The following is a 17,327-nucleotide window of genomic DNA, read 5'->3' as shown; positions in this document are numbered from 1 at the left end:
TTTTTATAGCCAGGTGGAGCCTGCTTGCTTTACATGCTCTGAGAAGTTGCGCCCAACATCTGTTCGCCAGAGATAAGAGAAGCCTTGTGGCTATAAAGACCCCAAGTGGATGCTGTCCTTTGAAGCTGTGTGACCCAGCGACTTCCCTCCCGGCGGCTGAGCAACGTCATCTAGGCACGTAGACCCCTCTCCAATCCCTCCTGCCCCAAGGGTTCCTTTGCCTTCCTCCCCTTCTGGGCAGTGCCCCCCCCCAACCTCTCCTCTGCCCTTGCTTCTGAACAGGGTCATGCTCGAGGGACTTCTCTCACATGCAAACCTGTCAAAGTGACACCCAAAGAACGCTCTGCACACTACTGCCACCTTGTGGTCATGTTGTCCCCCACTCCTCCTCCCCTCCCTCCCCTCCCCCAATCAGTCGCGATATCCGTGGGACCACAGTGGAGAAGTCAGAACGGTGAGTTGTCCACCCTGGGAGCAGTTGGGGGCTGAATTCTGGCATGGCGGGGGGGGGGGTGACCCAGGGCGAGATAGAGGGGCGTGGGTGATGAGAGCGAGGTCGGCTGGGGTCAGGAAGCCGCAGTGTCAGAAGGAAAGAGGGACGGTGAGTAGCCAGTTGGTGTCATGAAGAGTTGCTAAGGACTATGTTCTTCATGTGTTGTGACTAACGGTCTAAGATCCTGTTTGGATGTCACTGCTTTCAATGGGACACTGTTTTGGGACCAGAACTTTTATGTCCAGGTTTGTGTCCAAAACCCAATAAATAGCCTTCAAATACTTTTTAAATTTTTATTTTTTGAGCTCTCTATTCAAGAAATAACATTTCCTAGATTTTCCTCTTTCCTCGCATTTTTGATGGTGATGCAGTGTATTTTAACAAGTGTACAGAAGCATCCGTGTGATCACAGCTTAAACGACGCTCATTTTCCTCCACAAAGTCACACTTTCATTAAAGTTTGCCAGGAAGCTAGGTGCCTGGATTAGATCATAAAGAGCTCGCATTTTGTTCCTTAGCCTGGGTGGAAACTAGAAGCAATATTAACATGTATCTTTTATTCCTGGAGTATAACATTGTGTTAATAATAACGGCAAGATAGCAGTGAACTCTATACTCCAGACTTGTTCCCCACCCCCCTCCTCTGTATAAGTAGGGAGTGGAGAATCATGAATAATAAATACGGAGATAAGAGAGATGAAACTGGGAAATCAATTTACTGCAAAATATTTGCATATTTTATTAAAAGAAACTGTGTATGAGACCATACACAGGGTGGGATGATTCTATATTTGATTTGACTTGTGTACATTAAGCCTATGGAGGACCTTTCTTCCTGTCGGTTTCAAAGACTCGTGGGTGCATTAGGGTTCAGAGGCACTTAGGTGTTGGCTCTAAGCCTCTTATTTTATAGAAAAGGAAACTGAGGTCTGGAGAAATTATATGGGTTGGTGGCGGAGCCACGGTTGACCTGGAAGAAAGTCCATTGTCCTAAAAGTCCATTGTCCTAAAAGTTCCTTCCAGGAACAGGATAAAGGCGTAAAGCGAGTCACTTGAGGGTGTGTCTCCGTGGTCTTTTCCATCTTTGCTCAAAGTTAGGAAGACGAGAATCCTTGCATCCTCTTCTCCTTATACAAACGCACATAAACACAGATGCCTGAGCATCTGGACAGGTTTCTTATCTATTTGGGCAGAGACAAGAGAGAAGACGTTTTTCTCTGAGTGTACACAAGACATCCCCCTCCCATCCCTGCTCCAAGAACTAGTTATAGCAAACCTCTTTCTTCAGTGAGATGATGGGGTATGAGCAGGCTCTCTCCTGCCAGTTTCAGACCCTCTCCACTACATGACAGATGTTTTAAAGAGTTATGTCCTTGGTGGCTGCTGCTGGTTGTCCAATAACACCTTAAGTTTGGGTCTGCTGCCTTCTTAAAACCAGGAGGCGTTGATGATCAGCATTGCTGTTCATGTCATCCTCAAGACCCTGGTTCTGTTTGGAGGCTCCTACTCTGGGCTGATCTCGGAATCTCCTCCTCCCTCTCAGCTGCTACTCTCCAGCCCCCCCATGCTGTTCAGGAACCCCCCAAGTCTCTGGGTCAGCTCTCTCCCCCATCTCTTACAGAGGCTCTTCCTAACCTTCCCACTGTCCTCCCCCTCCTTCCCCGTCGGAAGATGGCTGTGCTTGCTGCTGGTGGGGTGCCTGTGCAGGCGTGGCCATTAGACTGCCTGCCTGCTCCCGGGGCACAACGCCCAGTACACTGCATGTTTGCCAAGTGGTTGAATCACTAAAGCAGCGGCGCGAGGAGGTGTCAGTCCAATGAAGCATGGATTCTATCAAAGTGAGCACACTTAGTGTCTCCACGTCTAAGGATCTGGGGAAATAGAAGAATTCATTTGAGAACTCCTTATTTCAAGAATGAGAAGACTGCAATGTAGAGTCAACTATCCACATGACTTGGAAAATATCCCATCCATGCATGCATCCATCTATCCACCCATGCATCCATCTATCCATCCATGCATCCATCCACCCATCCATACATCCATGCACACATGCATCCACATATGCATCCATGCATGCATGAATGCATGCATCCATCCATCCATCTATCCATCCATGCATCCATCCATCCATCCATGCATCCATCCATGCATCCATCTATCCATCCATGCATCCATCCATCCATCCAAGCATCCATCCATCCATCCATGCATCCATCCAAGCATCCATCCATCCATCCATGCATCCATCCATGCATCCATCCATCCATGCATCCATGCATCCATCCGCCCGTCTGATTAATCACTCACCATTATCCCGTCAGCCACCACTCAGCACCCAGCCCGAGCTGGGAACAGTGCGGGGCTCTGAGAGTACAGGCACAGGGAGGCTCACGCCCTGCCGAGGGAGTGCTGACAGGAGGGAAGCCTGAGTAACTAACCCAGCAGGGCAAAGACCGTAAGGAGGCACAAGGTCTGGGGGAGCCCAGAAGAAGGAGATTTCATTGCAGGTGGGGCAGGTGGTCAGGGAAGAGGGTGGAGCTGGGGCCGGGAAGGTGAATGAACGTGTTAAAGTCAGTGAGAAAGGAAGGACAGAGGGATTGTGCAGGGCAGGTGAAGCCAGAGGGGCCAAACCGCAAAAGGGTCTGAAGGCGTCTGAATCTTTGTGACTTTCTACCCAGAACGAAAAAGCCAGCGGGGAATATGCTTTAACCCAGCCAGCCAGTTTCCATGATGCCACCGGGACTCAGGTCCTGGGCTGGTCGAGCATCCGATCCGTTTTCTGCTTCCCGAACCCATTCCTCCTTCCACTCATGCACCCGCTGCCTTCTGGGGCACCGCCTCTTCTCCTTTGTGTGAATTCTGAGAGGAGCTGTCAGTCAAGGGGCCCTTCAGGCCACTAGGCAAGGCACAGGCATGTGACCCAGGCTCAACCAATCAGATTTCCCCTTGAGCAAATCCGACAAGGATCAATGAAGGCTGGTTCTGGTTTACCTTAGAAACGGCCTCCTGAGGGATGCGAGGTGGTCCTTTGCTGCCTGCATTGCCAGAGCCCCTCTGGTTCTGTGCCTGCGTGTCTAGTCCGATTCCCTTTCACTTCTGTGAGTGTCCCCGTGTGTGGACCTGGATGGGCCGACCTGTTTGGCCTAGCCTCCACTTCCTCACCTGTAGAGTGGGATAATAATCCTACCTGCATGTGCTGCTGTGGCATCGCGTGAGTCAGTGGGGTGAATGCATTGTGCAAGTTGTCAAGTGCTCTTGCGCAGGAGAGGCTCGGATGAGGACAGTTACCCCTAAGGAGCACCCAGTGGTCACTGAAAGCCGCGCACCAGCGGGTTTCAGACGGGCCTGGTGAGAGTGCCTAGCTGCTTCCCACCGGTGGCTCCATGTGAAATGGGTTGTGGAGGGAGCCCCCAGGGAACAGACTCTGCTGAACCCGTGGTTTTCCGTGCTGCTCATTAAAAAGAATTTCTAAAAATAGGCCCAGGTCAGAGAAGGTGTCCCAGACAGGAACTTTTTTCCGAGCTTGACCCAAATCCCTGTGACCTCATTCTCCAGCAGCCTGGCCGCCAGGGGAGAAGACCCGACCCAGCTCAGCCTCCGCACTCACTTTCTGCCGCGAGGGAGGTCCGAGCCCTTTCCCTGCACACCTGGGGCGGAAATCCCCCCCTGAACCACAACCTTCTAGAATGCTGGAGCCCACGTGGCCGCCAGCACCTGGTCCACCCCGCTCGCAAACAGCTCCCTCCTCCCACAGCGGGGGGTCATGGGCGTGGCTCCGATGGGCTCTCCGCCCCCGTGTCCCGGGTTCCTTCAGTCTGTGCCTCTGGTCCAGGCTCCGCTCGTGAGTCTCAATGCTGTGCTGGCAGCCGCCTGCTGGACATTTCTCCTGAGTGGTCTCTAAACTCGCCCATGCACGATATCACCCCCTACCCCCACCCCCTTCTCACACTCTGCCTCCTCTCCCAACCGCCTCCACGCACCCACGCGTTCAAGCCTGGCACTCATGTTCTCTTAGCTCCCCAGTGTAGAGGCCTTTTTGGTTGTTGTGACTTAAAAGATGCTCTGGGCATCGTGGGTAGAGACCAAGAATGCTGCTAAACAGCTACAATGCACAGGACAGCCCCTGCTCCCTGTCCCTCTCTAGCTGAAGACTTACCCAGCCCCCAGAGTCAATAATGCCAGGCTGAGAACCCTAGTCTAGAGCAAGTCTCTTCTGTTTGGGCCTCAGTCTCCTCATCTGTGACGTGGAGGTGATGGGGCTGTCCCAGGTGATGCCTATGGTCCCTTAGAGTTTCCGTGACCTAGTTGTGTCTCTGGCTTGGGAGCGACTCAGAGGCCCTGCCTCACTGACTTCCTGCCCCTGTGCCACCAGGGACCCAGTATAGCATCTCCAACGCCAGGGTGCCCACGTGATGTGGCACTCAGCTGGAAGATGCCAGCGGGAAGCTTTTTGCAGCGAGAGGCACCAGAAAATGCCACCCTGGAAGGCAGACAGTCTCAGCCCCCAAGCCCTTCTTTTGTTTGTCTGTTTCCTTGTCTCCTCTTTAAATAGGGCACCGTGGCTTAGACATTTGCATAAACTTTAGCTAGTGGGACCTTCTCATCAGGCTGTCATATGAACACGGACCCAGCCACTTGTTCCAGCTCTAGCAGGTTCCAGCTTTAGTTGTTGTTTTTTCCTTCTCTCTCTTTCTTTCTTTCTTTCTTTCTTTCTTTCTTTCTTTCTTTCTTTCTTTCTTTCTTTCTTTCTTTCTTTCTTTCTTTCTTTCTTTCTCTTCTTTCTTTCTTTCTTTCTTTCTTTCTTTCTTTCTTTCTTTCTTTCTTTCTTTCTTTACTTTCTTTCTTTCTTTCTTTCTTTCTTTCTTCTTTCTTTCTCTCTCTCTTTCCTCCTTTCCCTTCCCTTCCTCCCCTTTTTCCCCTCCTTCCCCCTCCCCTTCTCCTGCTTCACTCCCTCCCCCCCTCCCTCACTCCCTTCCTTCTTTCCTTCCTTTCTTTTTTTCCGAGATGCGCCAAGCCAAGCAGAGGCCCCAGCAGTTGGGAGTTGGTGTCAGAGTCCCCATCCCTCTGCTTTCCCGTCCTCAGGCCCCGCCCCTTTCCCCGTCCACTCCAGGCTTTCCTCAGGCCCCGCCCCTTTCCCGTCCACTCCAGGCTTTCCTCAGGCCCCGCCCCTTTCCCGTCCACTCCAGGCTTTCCTCAGGCCCCGCCCCTTTCCCGTCCACTCCAGGCTTTCCTCAGGCCCCGCCCCCTTCCCCGTCCACTCCAGGCTTTCCTCAGGCCCCGCCCCTTTCCCGTCCACTCCAGGCTTTCCTCAGGCCCCGCCCCTTTTCCGTCCACTCCAGGCTTTCCTCAGGCCCCGCCCCTTTTCCGTCCACTCCAGGCTTTCCTCAGGCCCCGCCTGGGCTGTCCGCCCGCGTCCCACCAGACCCTCCTATGCAGTCTCCCCTGTGTTCTCCCTCATCTGCACTTGAGTCAGATCCTGACCTCACCACTTCTTCATTGTGATGTGGTGGCCGCAGAGGCGTCTCTCCCGGAGGTCATTGCAGAGAACCCGCTGTGGGCAGGGCCGTTGGCCGGTAGCTGAGGGCTGCTGCCCCTTCAGGTCCTTGGTAGTGCTCACCCCAAGGACATGCCCTCCTCCCTGGGCTGTTCCCAACCAATGCCCAGCTCGGCGGGGTTGTGGAGCTAGACCACTGCTGCCCCCCAACAGGCTGCCTCTCACAGGCAGCGTGCTCTGGAGACCCCCGGCTGGCTGCCCTGCGGTCCACGGCTGCTCCTCCCATCCTCCCCCCCTCTTTCCTTCCTCGGGTGCCAGACCCACACCCCAGTCTGAAGTCTCTTCCCCGTCCTCCTGCTCCCTCTCTCCGCCATCCTTCCTGACACCTGCCGCTTGAAGGACCCGCACTGACCCCCCCCCCCCACAGCAAGTCAGTGAAAACCCCTGAGTCTCAGTTTCCTTGTTGGCAAAACAGGGAGGTGTCAGATCTGCTGTGCCTCATGAGCTCATTGGGAGAATTAAATGACAAAACCCACACGTAGCGTTGTGTGCCTCTGCTGAGCGAACAGTATGCACCATGGCTTCCAGCAGAGCTCGCTGGTCTCACGTCCCATTTTCCCAGGAGCCCTTGTAGGCCTGTCGCTGATAGACGAGGGGCCACTGAGGTTTTCCTTGGACTGTTCTCGGTCATGTGGGCCTGCATCCTGTTTGGAACCCAGAGCTCTCCTGCCACACGCCAGCAGCCTTCTCCTGTCTCCCTGCCTGCAAGCACCAGGAGGACCTCGCACGGTTTCCAAGTGCCCACGAGCGGGGACCACCTGGCCCCTGCCTGCGGACCGCTGTGCTGAGCTGAGCCTGCTGAGCTGCTGGCGGTGCTCCTCCCTCGCCAGCACTTGTACTTCAACCTGAGCCTGCCAGGACGCGTGCCTGCCTCTCTTCTGTATTGTTGTCCTTCAACGTTTGCATATATTTTCACCAGCTGCCTTATTCCTTGATGGAATGAGATGGTGGAGGAAAACAAATTAGCAAAATCATCCGTATACCTTCTGACGCTGCTCAGATCACCCCCACCCGAGGCTGCCTACTTGATGAGCCAGAAAGCCCACCCTGGCCACGGGCAGCAGCTGCGGCTGGTGGTGACTGCGTCCCCCAGTCTCCTCACTGCCCACGTGGGAAGGAGTCCGCTGTTTACCTTCTCCGGGCACCTCAATGCCTTTGCTTTTGACTCATGGCGCCCCCTAGTAGCCCAGCGACCTTGGGAAACTCACTTCGCCTCCTACAGTTCCTCAAGTGTCAGGTGAGGAGCCTAGTGCCTGCCTGCCCCCCTTGGAGGTCGCTGGAGAGTGGTGGAGAAGCTGTGCCCGGGGTGGTGTTCTGTTTGCAAAAATGACCATGGTGTTTCCCCAACCCCATCCTCGCGATACTCTGACTGCACTCCTTTCATTGAGTCAGGTCCATTTCTTGACCCCTGAACCTGGTTTTGTGACATGCTTCGACTCGCAGAGTGTAGCAGAAATGATGGCAAGCCCCCTCTGAACCTTGGCCTCAAGGGATCTTGCAGGTTGCCACTTGGGCCCGTGGATCCCTGCCTGTGCCGTGGGCGTGCTCCAGGGCCGGCCTGCTGGATGATGGGGGAGCACGCAGCAGAGATGCGCCATCCTGGAGAGCACCCTGGACCAGCCAGCCCCTAGCCAACCAGGAAGCAGAGTCCAGGTGCAGGAGTGAGACCCGCCAAGACCAGAAGAAATACCCCACGGAGCCTGGTCTAAACTGCCCACCCATGGGATCAGAAGCAAAATCAATGGTTGCTATTTGAATACGTTGGGGTGAGTTGTTACACAGCAAAAGCTGACTGATGCACTTGACATAGAGAAGAGGAAAGCCGAGTGGCATTGAGGGTGGCCATCCCTGATGCTGGGGCGGGGCTTTGGGGCAGCTGTTGAGGAGGTACAAAGAAGGAGGTGAGAGTATAGAGCTGGCCCCCGCACCTCTGCATCCTCAGGGCACACAGGAAGTGCTGAGCCGTTGGGGATCAGATGTCAGGGACCAAATATTGCATGTAAGCAGAAAAAAAAAAAAAAAAAAAAAAAAAAGCAGCCTGGATCTAAGGTTGTTATTTATAGCAAAAATTTAAACGGGGATCTTCTGTCAGTTTTCTGAATTACTGACAGTTGCAGAAATGTTAATACAAATCTTTATAAGACTGGCCAGATGTTCAATATTAAACAAGCATCTGTTTTGTATAAAAGACTTTTTATGCCATCCGTACACTGTTTCTTTCTCTCTCTCTCCCCTCCTCACCCCCCTGCCCCGATCCCACGATGGCTTAGGGCAGTAGCGGAGGCCGATTGCCTCCACTGTAGTTTTATTTAGTCTCTGAATGCCCGTGTCCACGGTGTCAAAAATACACCCCCCAAAATAACCCTGAGTAAGGTTAATAATGGCCTTTCTGGTGTCATATTCTGCACTTTACGTGTTGTGGTAATTATTATCATTAGGGCTGTAAGAATGTCTGCTTATCTTTCTTAATCACATACTATAAAGAAGCACTTCTGAACACATATCTATTATTTAATCAAAATTTCACAGTTATTGGCGTCTGCGCCCTACCGGGGCTGTGTTTATTTTCCGTTTGCGAGGGGGAGGGCTGCCTCCCAGGAGAGAGGGGGGCCCTGCGTCCATCCCCGCTTTCATCACAGTCGTAGTGTGTGACACTTGGTGCTATTAATACCAGAGACACCAAACACATGTTATTACTGCCCGCTCCCCCCCCACCACCCTTTTTGGTGGCATTCTAGGAAAAGCACTTTCATGAACAAATACAGGGTGAGACGCATGCCACAGATGAACCCCGCTGGCCGGGAGAGGAGATTTGGTTGAGACCTTTAGGGACAAAGAGCCAGGCGGGGCTGTGGGGCCCCTATGGGGGCCCCCGCCATGGCTGCCTGGCAGCACACCCACTTCTCTGGAAGGAACTCACACTCAGAGAGGCCCTCTCGTCCCATTGTACAGACGGGCAAGCCAAGGCTCAGGAGGAATAGTGCTGAGGGCTGCCGAGCACGAGCTGGAGCTTGAAGCTAATTGCTTGCTTGGTTCTAATGTCCACGGGTTCATCATAAAGCCACGCACGCTCCCCAGCCGGCTCCGGCCACGGTGGCCACTGGCCTGGGATAACTGCTGAGCACGTGAAATGTGGATTTTCAAGTCACGGTCCCAAAAGCGATCCGAAGTATTTTTTATCTATCACACAAGAAATTTTTGATACCGATTTCATGTTGAAATGATCATCGTGTGGCTCTATTGGGTTTAATGAAATCCATACTTGGAATTAATTTTACTTGTTTCTTTTTACCTTTTAAAACATCCCTACTAGAAAATGGGAAATCACATCCGAGGCTTGCATTTTGGGGCGCATATGCTGTTTTGATTGGACAGCGCTGTCTCAAGCTGGGAGCTTGTGTACATTTTGTCAACGGACAGTGGTTCTCAGCTGGGGAGCATTTGTCCCCGGGGAGACATTTGGCAATGTCTGCATCAATTTTGACTGTCCCAACTGGGGGAAGGGTGTTGGGAGACTACAGGCATCCAATGGGCAGGGGCAGGCACTCTCTGTTCAGTGTCCTCAGGGCACAGGGCAGCTCCCCGGCCGAGGTGCTAACAACACTGCACTTGAGAAACCCTGGCTTAGAGTCACTGCTGGTGTGTTTCATTCTCCTTCTGCAGGTCCCCAAGGATGTCACCGGTGCTCTGAGAGAAAGAGGGACAGTGGCATGACGCTAGCCATCATTCTTCCTGCATTTCCCTTGCGGACACTCTCCTCCCTGATCATTTTCCCCCAAAGAATTCGAAACCCATGTCTGACCGTATTTCCACACAGTTCTGCCACATGGCTGACGTCTTTTGCAACCATGCAGTGGTGGCCACATTTTCACGATGGCATTTTCAGGTAGCCACGCCCTTCTTCCCACATGGGGATGTGCAGCTAGCTCCCTGGAGGGATGATATGCTGTCTGAATGGAGCATGTCTGGCTGGAGGAAGGAAAAGGTTGTTTTGGGGGGAGAGGAAGAAACGGCGATGGGGCGGACCATGTGGGCCGCAGGCAGCCAGCCCTGGGCAGAGTCCCGGGAGGAGAGCGTTATACTTGACGTGGGCCCCGTGCAGGGAAAAGGCCCAAGAGAATGAGCTGAGCCCGGCTAGGAGCACCTGCAGCAGTGAGAGTGACTCGGGCGTGTGGCAGGTAAAGAAAGCCATTCTGTTGCAAGGGGCCCAGTGCCCTTGGTCCTCTGAACAGCCAAGGTGGCCCGGGGCTCTCAGACGACTTAGGCAAACCCACGGGGACCTGACAGGTGGTGCCTGAGCCAGGAACGCAGAGCGGAGACACGCCTTTCCACGTTAAGCTGGGCTGGTGGGTGGTGGGTGGTGGGTGGTGGGGGCGGGGGATGCTCAGGTGTGGGCGTGGGCTCCTGGGAACAGGCTTCCCGTGGCAAGCAGAACAATAAGTTGGCTCCAGCCTTGAGAGCGTGGCCAGGGATAGGCATTTGTGATAATTGTGTCACTGGCACAGAGCTCGGGCCACTGGCTCAGGTGTGTAAGAAATGCCACCCTTACAGCCAGCGAGGTGCCCATGACCAGCTCCCGACAGGTCTGTGCTCCCCACCAGGAAGGTCTGGGAGCGGCTGGTCCAGCCAGGATGGCATTTCTGGGAGCGGCTGGTCCAGCCGGGATGGTGTTTCTGGGAGCGGCTGGTCCAGCCGGGATGGCATTTCTGGGAGCGGCTGGTCCAGCCAGGAAGGTCTGGGAGCGGCTGGTCCAGCCAGGAAGGTCTGGGAGCGGCTGGTCCAGCCAGGATGGAATTTCTAGGAGCGGCTGGTCCAGCCAGGATGGCATTTCTGGGAGCGGCTGGTCCAGCTAGGATGGCGTTTCTGGGAGCGGCTGGTCCAGCCGGGATGGCGTTTCTGGGAGTGGCTGGTCCAGCCGGGATGGCGTTTCTGGGAGCGGCTGGTCCAGCCGGGATGGCGTTTCTGGGAGCGGCTGGTCCAGCCAGGATGGCATTTCTGGGAGCGGCTGGTCCAGCCAGGATGGCGTTTCTGGGAGCGGCTGGTCCAGCCGGGATGGCGTTTCTGGGAGCGGCTGGTCCAGCCGGGATGGCGTTTCTGGGAGCGGCTGGTCCAGCCAGGAAGGTCTGGGAGCGGCTGGTCCAGCCAGGATGGCATTTCCTGGCCCTCCCTGGCACCCAGCTGGTGATGGACACTGGAACGGCTTTCACATACCTGGCCCCTACTTATACCCCAGTGGCTCTGAGGGCCGGAGCGGGGGGAGAGCTGACCTCTGGGTTAGGGTCTCCTGCTGAGGGCACCAGGACACGGCCATTCAGAAAGCACCGACGACGCGGCGGACTGTGTGTTCTGGCCCTGGGACAACAGAGGAGGCTGCGGCGCAGCTTTGAGCTCGTAGCCGGTGGAAGAAGAGAGCGTCAGAGAATCAGAACGGTCACCTTGATGGACAGTGTCCTCGGCGCCCGGCAGGGCTCTCAGAGACAGGTGGCAGCCCTCCCATGAGCTTGCCAGACCATTTCAACTCCACAGAAACTTCCATCTCAGTCTCACAGATCCCCGGCAAGGCTGAGCAATTTGCCCAAAGCGATAGACCTGGGATACCAGTCCCAGCAAACTGGCTCCGGGAGCCACACTGGCCACCACCGTGCGACACTGCTTCTTGGTGCAGAGAAGGAAATACAAACAGCTTCCCCCAACCCCTAAAAGAAAAAAAAGAGCTATGCTTGATCTCCCTCCCTATTCTCTGGCAGAAATGTCTACATGCCCCCCACTGTGTACTGTAGAATGCTGTTAAGACAAAAGTGATAAATGTTTATGTATGCTCATAGGTTGTAAGGAAGAAGAGGGTGTATTAAGTTTTGTAACAATTGTAATGTGCACAATCTACCCCCAAGCCTGGGTGGTGTCCCAAACAAACATTTCCTTCTCTCTCATGGGTCTGTGGCTCATCTGGGCTTCACGGGGCTTCCGTCTAGACAGGTCCATGGGCCCCAGGACCCAGGCTGAGGTGGCAGGGACCACTGGGGCGTGCTTTTTCTCTTGCAAATGGTGGCCGTGCCAGGGCTTCTGGGAAGGCATGCTCCTCAAAGCCCCCACCAGGGATTGATTGACCCTTCACTGACCCACTGCTCATTTATTCTAAGAACTTATGCTGACCTGCCATCATCACCTAAGTGTGTTAACAATAAGAAAAATAAACTTGGTTTCATGATTTTTCACTTCACCTTTAAAGACAGAGTTCCGATCACATTTTTTTTTTCTCTTCATTACGTAAATTGTTGGTTCCTGACCTCAAGGGACAATCTTAGTGGTCCCTTGCTCCTTCCCCTGGTGGGGACATGTGCCGTAGGTACCAGCCTTCATCAGTGCCTTCCTCCGCATGCTGTCCGGGGCTGCGTGACAATGTGGCTCCTCATACCCTGCTCAACCCTTTGGCGATGCCCCGACTGGGGCTGAGTCAGCACGCTTTGGGGCCAAGGTCACGGGAAGGGTCCGTCCAGGCCCCGTTGGTGGAAGGGGACCTGTCCCCAGTTGAGTTCCATCCTCCGTTATGCAACATTACAATGCCATGACATGCTCCGTGTCACGCCAGAGAGAACGCCCCTGGATACGAAAGCTCAGAAGTTGCTGCTTAATCACGACCCGCCCAATAGTATGTGGGCTGTGATTACAGTCTGGGGAAGTCAAAATACAGCCCAGGATGGGGGAATTGTTAAAGTGATTGAAACATGGAAATGAATCTGAGCGGAAAGGTCTAAATCTTACCTGGGTTAGCATTATTGTTATAATAAATAATCACAATAATCCCATACATTTTATAGCTTACAAAATCCTTCTTATACATTACTTCATTTGACTAGGTTGGGGCGAATAAATCTTAGGGCTTAATTTCTCTTAGAAATATCAATCTCCCGTCTATACTCCACCTGGCTGCCTTTTTAATGGTTCCCAAAGCACAGCTTCCTTATTCATTCCCCAGCTCAAAAACTTTTTAGGAACTTGCTGTGTCTGGAGAAACAACTCCCACCTCCTCACCCTGGCAGCCCAGACCCTGCAGGACCCGGCCCGAACCGCTCCTGCCAGCCAGGCCCCTCGGGGCTCTTTGCCGGTGCACCTGGCCTTCACGCTGAAGCGCGGCCCCTCCGGCGCCCGGGTGCACAGGTCTGGTTCTGTGCTGGTGGTTTTGCCCAGGCAGCGCCCACCCTGGGGATCCCTTCCCTGACCTTTTCCTATGCACATGGCCATGCCCAGCGACCTTGCAAGGTGCGGCCTTCAGACACCCGTTCCCACGTCCCCCTGCGGGCAGGGACCTCTTGCCTCCGGGCTCACTGAGTACCTCTTCCGCCCGCCGTCAGGCCTGCCCGCCCTGTGATGGAACAACCACGGACAGCTTGCCTCCTGCACTCGGCGGTCGGGAACTTGGGGCGGAGTGGGCCCTCCCCACCTGGTCAAGGGTCTAGCCCAGGGGTCCCCAAACTATGGCCCGTGGGCCGCATGCGGCCCCCTGAGGCCATTTATCTGGCCCCCACTGCACTTCCAGAAGAGGCACTTCTTTCATTGGTGGTCAGTGAGAGGAGCATAGTTCCCATTGAAATACTGGTCAGTTTGTTGATTTAAATTTACTTGTTCTTTATTTTAAATATTGTATTTGTTCCCGTTTTGTTTTTTTACTTTAAAATAAGATATGTGCAGTGTGCATAGGGATTTGTTCATAGTTTTTTTTATAGTCTGGCCCTCCAGCAGTCTGAGGGACAGTGAACTGGTCCCCTGTGTAAAAAGTTTGGGGACCCCTGGTGTAGCCCGAGAGTTGGCAAAACGTTTTCTGGAAAGGCCCAAATAGACTCCATTTTGGGCTTCCTGGGCTGCGAGGTCTCTGTCGTGGTGGTCAGCTCAGCCGTTGTATCCTGATGGCAGCCGCCGCCAACGTGCAGACTACCGGCACGGGCGTGTTCCAGAAGGGCTTTATTTACCTATACTGCTCCGAGCTGGACTTGGCCCATGGCGGCCATTTACTGGCCCCCTGGCTCAGCCAAATGTCTAGCAAAGGTGTCATGCAGATGTTTGTTGGCTGGTGGGTGGACGGTTGGTGGATGCAGAGAGAGAGAGCAACATTCAAGGCTGGCCGCGCACAGAGAGCTGGGGCCAGAACCCTGTTACCACGTAGCCGCTTGCACAAGAGGGATAGAAAAGAAAAGAGTAGTCTGTGTTGGGTGGGGGGCACTCCCACACTAGGAAGGGCCTGGTGGCATGGCGGGAGCACTGGGGGCAGAGCAAGGCCAGCCTGATGGGTCAGTGATGTGGGGTGTAGCCAGCACAGAGGGCGGGGCGGCTCATGCAGCCCCGGCCCAGGATCCTGCGCTGTCACCTTTTTGAGTTAAGAAGACTGTTATCTCAGGGTTTCTCTTTCCACAGAGCTGACACTACTTTGGACAGTGTGGACACTGAGTAGAACCAGGCCAGGTTGTTTCTTGTTTGTCTCTAGTCAGCCCAGAGCCAAGAGGGTGGCCTCAGATAGTCCCAGGACCCAGGCAGGAGCGGGGTCCTGAGGCACCTTGTCTGCGTGACTGACATCATCTTCTACAAGGAAGGAGCACAGAGCCCCGAGCCAGCCTCTCTCAGCATGAGGCTCGACTCCTACTTAACCCTTTCGTGTGCAGAGGAGGGCTGCCCTGCAGCTCACCTTGCTATGTATCCTCTCTCACCAACTCTTCAGGGTAAGCAGCTGTCACAATTATGAGCCCTGTTTTCCACGGGAAGAAACAGGCTTGGAAGCCGCATGGAGGCTTGCTCGGGGCTGCAGCAGGTGGAGCCGTCTTCTCTTCTCCGGTGGAAGCTGAGCAGAAACGGGACCCAGGCAGCCTGTCTGCAGCCTGGAGCTCCCCAAAGTCAAGCATTGCTGCCCAGGGTGGGGCCACCTCCCCCAGTTCCTTTGCCATCAAAACATAGCCTCGTCCACTGAAACACTGGCCTTTCCACAGAACCTCCCTGCGTGGGTGAGCCCTCTTTCAAAGGGCTGAGACCCTGTGATGGGTGCAGGTGAGGATTTAACTGGGGCCCACATCATAAAGAAACGTGAGTGGCTACAGCAGGCACAGGGTGGGTGCAACACGCGGTTGGCGAGCCAGACAGGTGGAGCCATCAAGGATTTCCAAGCTGAAAGTGGATGATGTCTAGATCTTTCCCAGGTAACTAATGACCTGGATCATCACCTGAATTTCTTTTTCCTCCTTCCATATGAACATCTAGGTAAAAGGAAGATAAAACCCCAAATCTCTCTCTTTTTTAAAGATTTTATTTATTGATTTTACAGAGAAAGAGGAGAGAGAGAGAGACGGAGGAATGAGAAGTATCAACTCATAGTTGCTTCACTTTAGTTGTTTATTGATTGCTTGTTGTATAGGCCTTGACCAGGCAAGCCTAGGGGCTCGAACCGGCGACTTCAGGGTTCCAGGTCAACACTCTATCCACTGCTCCAGCACAGGCCAGGCAAACCCAAATTTCTTAAGAAGAAATAGCAATGGAGTGATGGTATAATCTCTCACCCGTGGTTCTTTGAATAAAAATCCTTCTTTGGACATAAACCTCCTGGTTGTTTTCCACACATGCAAAGACCTAGAAGAGAACTTTAAGAAGTTGAATGTGGAGTGCAAAGGTTTATTTTTATAGTTTTGTCAGATGGGTAAGCTCCCGTCCGAACCCCTTAAGAACATCGGGAAGACAGCTTGAAATGAAACAATCCCGTTCAAAACAGAAACAAAACGCAACAGAACAAGTTGAAGTCTGCTTCTCGCCATCCTCTTCCTCTTCCCAATTTGTTTCCTTTTAAAAGAAAAAAAAAATGATCAAGATGGGACATGAAGCAAAGAGGAACCCAAGCCGGGGTGGGGGGGAGGGCTGTCGTTTCCCTTGGTGACTCTAGGAAAGATGGTAAAGACCAGAGCATCTACTGGGACGGAAGGGCAGCCCCACTCGAGAATCTCCCTCCTCTGGCTGAGACTTCACTAATCTCCCATGACTTCCTTCACTTCCCAAGCCTCACCCCCCACCCCCACCCCCCCCACCTCCCCGCTTTCAATGTTTAAAGCCCTGCCCCCTCCCAACTCTCAACATTTTTAAAATTCTTAGTGATGCAACCTGAGGTTGCCGTGGCAACCAATTTCCTTGCAGAGGAGGAGGAGGAGGAGGAGGAGGAGGCGGCAGTGGTGGGAGAGGCCCGTGATGGAGCTGCCATTGAAATCGCAAATAATTTCCCTTTCCTTTCAGAATTAAGTAGGCTGTCTTCAAGCGCTCACGGTTGTTTTCCCTGCCCCCAAAGAACACGAGTCCCGTGGACCGCACTGCCTAGTGTCACATTTTCCGGCTCTCCTTTATAGCTTCCCTCTTCGCTGGCGTATGGGCTATCCCTCTGGGGAAGCGAGGAGAACACCCCCTCATTCCTCCCCTTCCGTCAGTCAGTGTGAGAGATGCTTCTGGTGAAGCCCAACGACGTCTGATGGGTGGTGCCCGCTCTAGTTTTTTAACTGCTTTCGGTTTTCCATTCTTAAAAACAACCAAGTTTCTTTCTCCTTGAATCTTGAGGACCGCTTTGTAAACCGTGGTCCGAACACCAAGAAGCTATTTGGGCCCAACGGTCCACACCGATGTCACTCCGTGAGGACTGAGTGGGAGCTGTCCCATCTTCTCCTGCTGCCCACGGCTTCCCTGCAATGGCCAGGGGCCAGGCGCCTCCTCTGAGTGGGGCCTCTGTCTCCTAACACCTTGAACGAACCCAGCCTGCCTCCCACCTCCCGCCCGGATGCTGCACAGCACTGAGCCTGCAGTTCCTGAGGTCTGGGTGGTCTTTCATGCCATGCCAGTGTGGTACGCTTCCTGCCTCAGTGTCCACATGCACGACACCTGTCATGCAAGAGAGCTCAAAGCAAAAACGAGTTCTGTGGTTCCACGGCTCCTGGGGAAGGTCAAGAATATTAACAAAGGGGTCGGGATCTGGAGCGAGGAAGGCTCTTGGCAGAGGATGTGGCTTGGAGAGTTAGGCTGAATGGAGGAGCAGGTGGGCAGGGGAGCAGAGGGGGTACCCAAGTCCCTCCCATCACAGGGCACCAGCTTGGGCAGTCCCCGCTCGGCAGGGAGACAGTCTAACCTTCAAACTGAGCATAGGGCCTGATTGCTTCCTCCGGACATTCTGACCACTGAGACTGTCTTTGTGACTTCCCAGGGAGCTAGGGCAGGATATCACTTAGGAATGAGCAGAAATGTTAGGTTAGGTAGCTGGTTAGACAT

Source organism: Saccopteryx leptura, chromosome 6 (assembly GCF_036850995.1).
Source record: "Saccopteryx leptura isolate mSacLep1 chromosome 6, mSacLep1_pri_phased_curated, whole genome shotgun sequence".
Lineage (NCBI taxonomy): Eukaryota > Metazoa > Chordata > Mammalia > Chiroptera > Emballonuridae > Saccopteryx > Saccopteryx leptura.
Note: the sequence above shows the minus strand (reverse complement) of the source record.